The sequence below is a fragment of the Pipistrellus kuhlii genome, unplaced genomic scaffold (assembly GCF_014108245.1).
Source record: "Pipistrellus kuhlii isolate mPipKuh1 unplaced genomic scaffold, mPipKuh1.p scaffold_m20_p_23, whole genome shotgun sequence".
NCBI classification, from domain to species: domain Eukaryota; kingdom Metazoa; phylum Chordata; class Mammalia; order Chiroptera; family Vespertilionidae; genus Pipistrellus; species Pipistrellus kuhlii.
This window is the reverse complement of record NW_023425522.1, coordinates 3579906-3588416: the sequence shown is the minus strand read 5'-3', so window position 1 is coordinate 3588416 and position 8511 is coordinate 3579906. Positions and strand designations below refer to the sequence as shown.

At 37.7% G+C, this 8511-nt stretch overlaps 1 long non-coding RNA gene across 1 annotated transcript; it reads right to left on the bottom strand.

The window, feature by feature from the left end:
* Positions 1-521: 521 nt before the first annotated feature.
* Positions 522-6997, bottom strand: LOC118726988. The gene is made up of 3 exons (XR_004990462.2): positions 6863-6997; positions 1025-1028; positions 522-535 (listed from the first exon to the last, which is right to left on the bottom strand). It is a non-coding gene; the product is annotated as an uncharacterized LOC118726988 (long non-coding RNA).
* Between the last annotated feature and the right edge of the window lie 1514 nt (positions 6998-8511).

Genomic DNA, 8511 nt, shown 5'->3' with positions numbered 1-8511 from the left:
AATGACATGGAATAGAATCTACAGCCTAAGCAAACTGTTCTTCCCAAATTCCTTTCCACGGAAGTGATAAAGTGATGCGACAATTTTAAAAATCACCCACCTCCCTCAAAGTACTAATGTATAAACCATACGCACACTTTCTGGTTTGCTTCTTAAAATTATTTCTTACATGTAGCAAAGTTTTCTTTAAATATAGGGGGCTTTCTGGCTCGGAAATCACATTATGTTAACAACACGTGAGGCAGGCTTTTAGAATTTTTAGTGAAAATACAAAGAAGGAAAAGTTTTAAAGGAAAACCCATGCATTGTTCAGTAAGAGACAGACACAGCACACAATGTAAAAATCCAGTAGAAAGCATTTGCTACAAACAAATCACCATGGTAAGGGTTTTACCTTACATGTTGCTTTCTGAAGTAGAGATCAAATAAATTATTTATATATATATATATATATATATATATATATATATATATGTCATAACTACAAATGTAAATGGTTTAAAAACATAAAAACCAATCATAGAGATGCAAATAACTCACCGAGGCACTGAAAAGGAGAATTATCTTCCTTTTGCTTTTCTTCTTTTTCTAGTTTTCTACAGTGTGTATTACCCTAGTGACACAAAGAAAATAGGTTACACTCTAATGGCCCACACATAAAATGAGCACAATGCAGGTTGAACCATCATGTAGAATATCTATCACTCTTTTATGATTTGATCGCAGATGTCCCAATTTTTGTTACATAGATATTTTACATTTCTTTTTTTATTTTCAAAGAGATATTGTGGAAGAAGAAATTGACAGGTGGATAGATTAGACTCAACTCTTTTGTTAATGCCCTTGGAGTCTTTTATATAGATCTGAGTTTAATCTCTTAAGAAACTTAAGAGAAGAAGACATGAAAGTATGTAAGATTAGACTGCAAAATAATAAGACATGATTTGTTTTCAATATCAAAATGTATCTGGAACTCAAGTTCTTCAGAGTCAAAGTTGTATTTCTTACAGAGTTTCAATAACACAAATCTTTTAGTTTGAGGGTGAATTTTATTTTTGGAAACAACCAAAAGTCATCCGAAGCCAAGTCTAATCAAGCAGGAAACTACTCTTCGGTTAAAAATGAAGTGCAATTGTAGAGTGAGGAGATAAAAAATATAAACTAGCTAAGAAGTCATCCATGGTGGAATTTGTTGGGAATTTTGAGGCACTTTTATAAGAAAAAAAAAGTAGAGCCTCACCAAAAGAATGCTGGTTCATCATTATCGGTCACCAAATGAGGGCAAAACAGTCTGAGACTCCATATATCCTAAACTCATCGCTAATCCCTCTATGGGGACATCTTCACTCATCATAACTCTATGCCTTCTCCTAGAAAATGGTTTTAAATTCTGTCCTCTCTTCAAGAAATTGAGGTCAACCATTCTTAAATGATCATCTCCTACACATTTCACTTGAATTTTGGGATGATCTTTCTGATCTCTCTGAGTAAGATTATTAGTTGTTCTAACCTCTTCCATTCTCAGAAACCCTGTCTCAGCAACCAAAGAGTTGGATACTCTGGAGGTGCAATTATTTCTTGTTAACTAAAACCAATCAAAGGACTGGTAAGCTTCTGGATGGGTTCATCTCCTTCTAGGATGCATTTTTGCTCCTGAGGTTACCTTTCACCTGGCATCTTCTCTCCATGATGCTGGAACCTGGGGCCAAGCAGCCAGCACCATTCATGTCAGAAATTGCCTTTTCTAGATTTTTACTCAGTAGATTTTGTGAATAAAAAAATCAGCCCCCAAGTGTCTCCCAGGAACCTTTCCAACAAGGGAACCAGCAACTGTGGTCCCACAGTCCTCAGGACTCTTGATAATCAAGTATACTAGGGTCCTGGAGTGTGGCTGAGCTGAACAGGATCAGATCAAACTAAGTCTCAAGACTCCATCACCTCCAGTAAACTTTTCAAAAAAGAATATCATCATGATAACAGCAAGTTGACACACAAAAAACTCAATCTCAGCCTAAAACACCTAGTCAAGCTTTGAAAAATTTAAGTTTCAAAAATGAAAAGGAATGAATGAGAAGTATAAGATGGCGGAAACCACGGTGACTGCACTTTTCCTTAACCAGACTCAGTATGCTCTGTTGATGGAACTTCGTTCTAGTTTCAGCAAACAGTATTCATTTCAAAGACTCCCTATTTTGTCTACCTGAATTTATAAACATGGCTATGTGCTAATAAACAAGACCTATAAATCTCATCACTCTACACACAGAGTTGCTCTTTGTCCAGGCTGAGGTGCGGGGGGGGGGGGGGGGGGAGATGTCAGGAGATGGGGGGGGAAGATGTCAGGAGATGCCAAGAGAAAAGCCTGAAGGAACATCACACAGACTCCCTTCAACCACTCAGGCCTTCAGCAAGCCTCCAGTGGCCCATTTCTGCTCAAGATCCATCCAGTTCTTCCATTTATTCAACAAATTCACTTTTAATCTCTTGGATATCCATCATACACAAGGTGCTAGGTGAATATAGTCAAGTCACATAAATTAATAGAAGAGTCATTGTCTCCAAAGACTGCAAGTACACAAGGCACACACAGTATTACCTATGGTAGGGTTTGGGAAGTATGGTGCAGAAGTTGTCATAAAGTCACACTCTGGAGGAGAAGAGATCCATCTTTCCTGTCATGAAATAGACAGAAGGCTTTGAAGAAGCTGACTTTTGAGTTGGTCCTAGAAGGATGGTTATTATTTTGATAAAAGAGGGGGGAAAAACTTGGTAATCATTCCAAGAAGAGCAAGCACCATGTGTGCAGCTAAGGAGCAAGGGGAGTGAATTCCTAAGTATTAACAACCTAATGTGTATGAGGTACTCTGCTACCTCTACAGGCAAAAAATAAAAATAAAAACATAAAGCAAGTTTGATCAGAGCAGGTTGCATGAAATTTATGAAATGGAGGTTCATAAATTCAAGTAGCGGTGCTACCAAAATTGCATGCAGCAGGAAAGAGTGTAAGAAAACTTAATAACTCTATCCCATACCATTTAAGAGACGATAGGACCATCCAAAGCATTCTCTGCAGTCTGTGATCCAAAAATGCAGGAGTAGAGTGAGAAATAAGGCTGGAAATGTAGTTAGAAATAATTATATGAAGTATTTAAATGCCCAAATTCAAATTTTATAGTTTGTCTTGAAAGCATTGGGAGTCATTAAATGTTTGAGGGTTGGGTATATCTCTAAATGATGTTTCAGACATGGGCTTTTACTTAAAAGCATTATATACTAGTAGTTTTTGCTTTATTTCAATTTACTTTCAATTCCATAGAACATTCTATTTCTGTAATGCTTGCTTCATTTCATCATTTGCTTAGCTCTGGCAGCAGTCTATTTCCATGTGCCTTATTTCCCACCTGCCTTCCTATTTCATCATTTATTTCTGTATCTCATGAGGACGACTGTACTCAGCTCTTCACGTGGATGGACTAACATCATAGCAGCCCCCTGCGGAAGGTAACTGCTCTCCAATGCTTAGAGCAATACCCCAGCACCTAAAACAGCTTATCACATTGTAGGTGCCTAATAATTACATGTTGTTAAGCAAATCCCTATCTTACAGATGACAAAATGGAACATGTAGAGGTTAGATGAGCTGCGCAGGGTCACAAGACTCTGAAGTTCTGAAGCTGGGCTTCCAACTCAGAAGGGAGATTCACAACTGTCACTGCAATTCTTCATTTGTTTCGTAGATGTTCTTATTCTCCTTCTATGCAACATTGCTCTTTTTTATATATATGCAGTCTTTTCAATGGTCTAGCTTGGCATTTGCCATTTTCTATCAGTTTATGAATCAAATAATCCAAAAATTTCTTTATTGTTTCCATGGCCCAGTGACGTGAAATACCTCCCTTCTCTTGGGCTTGGTGCCTCCTTTTCTCTGGACCTTTATCTCTGGGTTTCTGGTTGTTACACCTGAAGTTATGAGAATCAGAAAAGCATTCATTGAAACACAAATACCAGATGGGTCGGATCATAAAAAAGGTGAGTTATAGGAAATTGGTTACAATTCCAGTTCTTGTGTGTAGAAACCCACATGCACGCACGCACGTGTGCACACACACACACACACACACACGTGCACACACACACACACTCAGCCAACCTGGGCCTGCAATTAGTCTTCTGGTACTACCTTTATGATAAACCATATGTTTCCTTATCCATGGTTGTATGCTTAGCAGTTCTGAAATCTTTAGCAGAGTACTAATTACATTTATGCATATGGGTGTGTTTTTTTAAGTTTCTAGAGTGTTCCTGGCAATTTTATGTGTTTAGACATTTGGTAAATAATCTTCCCCAATAGATGGTACTATCTTTGAAGATGAGAATCAGATTTACTTCACATAGCAATTTCCCTTCCATATCCCTCCATATAGGAAATGCTGCGTAAATTCTCCATGTACACACATGCACACGTATACACTTGCACACTTACACATGTACACACACATGGTAGTGACCTGCTCTCTTTCAAACACAGTTATCTAAACTGTATTTTGGAAGAAAGTGTTCTCCTTTCTTGACTGGCTCTCTTGTAAAAGTTCATAGAGAGAAAAGCAAGTGCCTTCGTTTTCTATTTAATTTCATATTCTGCGGTAAGCAGGATTTTTGTTTATAGCATATTTGAAGGAAGGCCCACATATGCCATGACCTTTTGCATGATTTTAAAGAATGCATTTGGCAGTCTCATAGCAAGCAAGATTATAATTTCCTATATTACTCATAAGTGTAGCTATTGAGCATCTAGATTATGTAGGTACTCCAGATAAATATCATATACAGTCCTTTAGCAAAAAAAAAAAAAAAAAAAAAAAACCTCTCAGACTTATTTGAGAAAGAAAATATAATAACACTAAAATAAGTTAATTAAAATTTATTATAAGGAACAAATAAGCAATTTAGGCCTCCAATGCAAAGAGCAGCCAAAATAAGATTATTTGATAGTAAAATGACCAAGAGGTATAAACAGGAAATCCACAAGCTATAGAGCCAAAATATCAAATAAGCATTTGAAAACATACACAATCTCATTGGTTATTCAAGAAACGTGAATGGAAATGATTAGCATAAAACTCACATTTAAAATGGACCAAAAACGTTTAAGATGATAAAGCCCAGAATTGATATTTCTAAAATTCAACTCTATTTCTGGGGAAAATATTTATCAAATCCATTTATAATCTATATTATCACTTGACTCAGCAGTTCTACACATAGACTTTATCTTAGAAAATAATTAGGCAAAGTTAAGTTTCAGCGATGTGAATCTCAGGATTGTTTATAAAAGTGAAAAATTGAAAACTGCGTAACTGTCACAATGGGCAATTAGTTTAATGGGTTATGGTGTGCTCATGCAATTGAGAAAGTACTGCGCATCAATTAATTGGATGCTTCAGGCATCAAAGATGTTTGTGACGCATCGCTTTTAGTATTAAAAAAAAAAAAGGCCTCTTACAAAACAGTGTCCGTGGCATGATCCCACTTTCATAAAGACAAAACAAAACTCTCTAAGGGGGTGGTGGGTATGTAAAATAAAGGAGCAATTGTTGCAATGTTAAATGTATCTCAGCTGTGAATAACATCTGCATGCCTTGATAATGCGAACTGAGCACTGCTATCAGCAAACAGAGTGATATAAAGGTACTGCAGACAATGGGAGGGGCTGTGTGTGTGTGAGGCGCTATACCCAGGCCAGATTCCCTTCTCCTGAAAAAGTAAGTCGATGGGTAACATCTAAAATAAAAGTCAGTAACAGTATGAAGATACTATGTAGAATTATATGCCAGAATGAAAAATAAAAGGATTGAAAGCAGGTAATGCACCAGGTTTTACTCTACGGCATTTTTTTTTTTAAATCTGCTTCTAATTTAATTGCATTCCTTCAAACAATGGTTGGGGTTCTTTCTTATTTACTGCCTTAGTCCATTCTGGATGCCATAAGAGAATACCACAGACTGGGTGGCTTATAAACAACAGAATTTTTTTTCTCACTGTTCTGGGGGCTGGGAAGTTCAAGATCAAGGAGCCAGCATAGTCAGAACCTGGTGAAGCCCTCTTCCTGGTTCATAGCCCTGTTTCCTCTCTGTGTACTCAATTGTGGGGGGAGGGGGCCCTAGGGAGCTCTCTGGAGCCTCTTTTATAGGCACTAACCCCATTCGTGAGGGCTCCACCTTTCAGACTTAAGCCTTTCCTAAGGCCCCCACCTACAAAACCAGAACATCAGGCAGAAGGAACTCAGCACACAGCTCTGGGAAGACATAAAACATGCAGTCCTGGTAGGCATTTCCTCCTAGGCCTTTTTGGAACTGCTCCAGCTTCTTAGATCTCAGAATTGGTATCTTTCATCAATCCTGGTCTCTTTAAAATGTATTAAAATATAGTTGGCATACAATATTGTTAGTTTCTGGTGGACAACAGTAATTTGCCATTTATACACGTTCTGATATGATCACCATGCTAAGTCTATACCCATCTGTCGCCATGCAAAGCTTTGCTATTATTGACTATATTCCCTGTGCTGTACACAGCTTCCCTATGACTTATTTATCTTATGGCTAGAAGTTTGTATCTCTTATTCCCCTTCATCTTTTTCACCCATTACCTCACCCACTTCCCCTCCAGCAACTATCACTTTGTTCTCTGTAACAATGAGTCTGTTTTTGTTGTGTTTGTTTATTTGTTTTATTTTATTGGATTCCACAGATAAATGAAATCATATGGTATTTGTCTTTTTCTGCCTAACTTACTTCACTTAGCATAATACCTTCCAAATTCATATCTACCATATATCCATCTAACTATTGACTCTTCCAACTACAACGAGGTATCATCTCACAGTTGCCAGAATGGCTGCCATCAATAAATCAACAAACAATAAGTGCTGGTGAGGATGTGGAAAAGAGGGAACCCTCATGCACTGCTGGTGGGAATGCAGACTGGTGCAGCCACTGGGGAGTTTCCCAAAAAAATTAAAAATGGAACTCCCTTTTGGCCCAGCAGTCCCTCTTCTGGGTATATATCCTAAGAATCCCAAAACACCAATCAGAAAGAATATATGAACCGCTATGTTCACAGCAGCATTATTTACCATTGCCAAGATCTGGAAACAGCCAAAGTGTGGATCAGCAGATGAGAGGACAAAAAAAAAAAATGTGTGGTACATTTACACATTGGAATACTATGCAGCTGTAAAACAGAAGAAACTCCTACTCTTTGTAACAGCATGGAGGGACCTGGAGATTATTATGTTAGTCGAAATAAGCCTGTCAAAGAAAGACAAATACCATATGATCTCACTTATATGTGGAATCTAACAAACAAAATAAACTGATGAACAAAATAGAACCAGAGTCATGGATATGTGGAACAGACTGACAGCTGGGAGAGGAAGGGCAAAGTGTGGGCTAGATTAAAGAAGTTGAAGAGATTAGCCAAAGAGCATGTATGTATAGGCAAAGACTCAGACAATAGAGTGGTAAAGGCCAGGGGAGGGTTGGCAGAGGCTGGGTGGAGGTGGGCAAGGGAGGAGGGGGAGAATGGGAAACATCAATAATAGCATCAACAATTTAAAAAGAAAATAACTAAATAACTGTGACTGTGAGTGTGTGTGTGTGTGTGTGTGTGTGTGTGTGTGTGTGTGTGTGTTGGCTCTTCCCCCTCCTTCTTCATTCTCTCTTCCCCTTCTAGAACTCTGATTAAGTATCTTCTTCTCTTTTTTTACCTCAGTACTGTAGTCTAGTATTTATTTATATCTCTTGCCTAGCTTACTAATTCTCTCTTCTACTGGGTCTTGTCTGCTGTTAAACTCATACAGTGAGCTTTTAAATTACATTTATTATTTTACTTTTTTTAAAATCTGATTATTTTCATTGCCTCTTGTACTTTGCTCATAAATTTAATCTCTTCTTTATTGCTTTAGATACCGGTATGTCTGTTTTATAATGTCTTGGACAATTTCTGTATCTGAAATCTTTCCATGTTTGATATTGGTGTCTCTCATTTCTGCTGCCTCTCACTCATGGTAACTTGCTCCATTGTTATTTTGGCATTTGCTATAGAATAATACTTTTGGAAGTTTTCTTAGGAATTTTTGGAGACCTCGTTTAAAAGTATGTTCCTTTATAGAAATCCTCCAAAGTGGCTTTGTGTTGAGTCTGCCAGGTGCCAGAGGTTATAACCAACCTATCATTACTTAGAATCAAATTATCTAAGGGTGGGGATTTTTCATAGATTTCAGTTGGCTTAAATGTGGGCTGCAACACAGTGGGAGGAATGCATGGATATAGATGTGCATTCAAAGGAAACATTTTTTCTTCCCTCAGGATACAGTTCCAAGGGAGGAAATTCTCCTTAGTGCCCCTTGAGTGTCAAGATAATTTTTAATTTAATTTTACATGGGTAGCCTTTAGGAGGGGGATCCCAGCACTAGAGATGCAGTCTCCTACTAAACAGCGCATCTTGGTC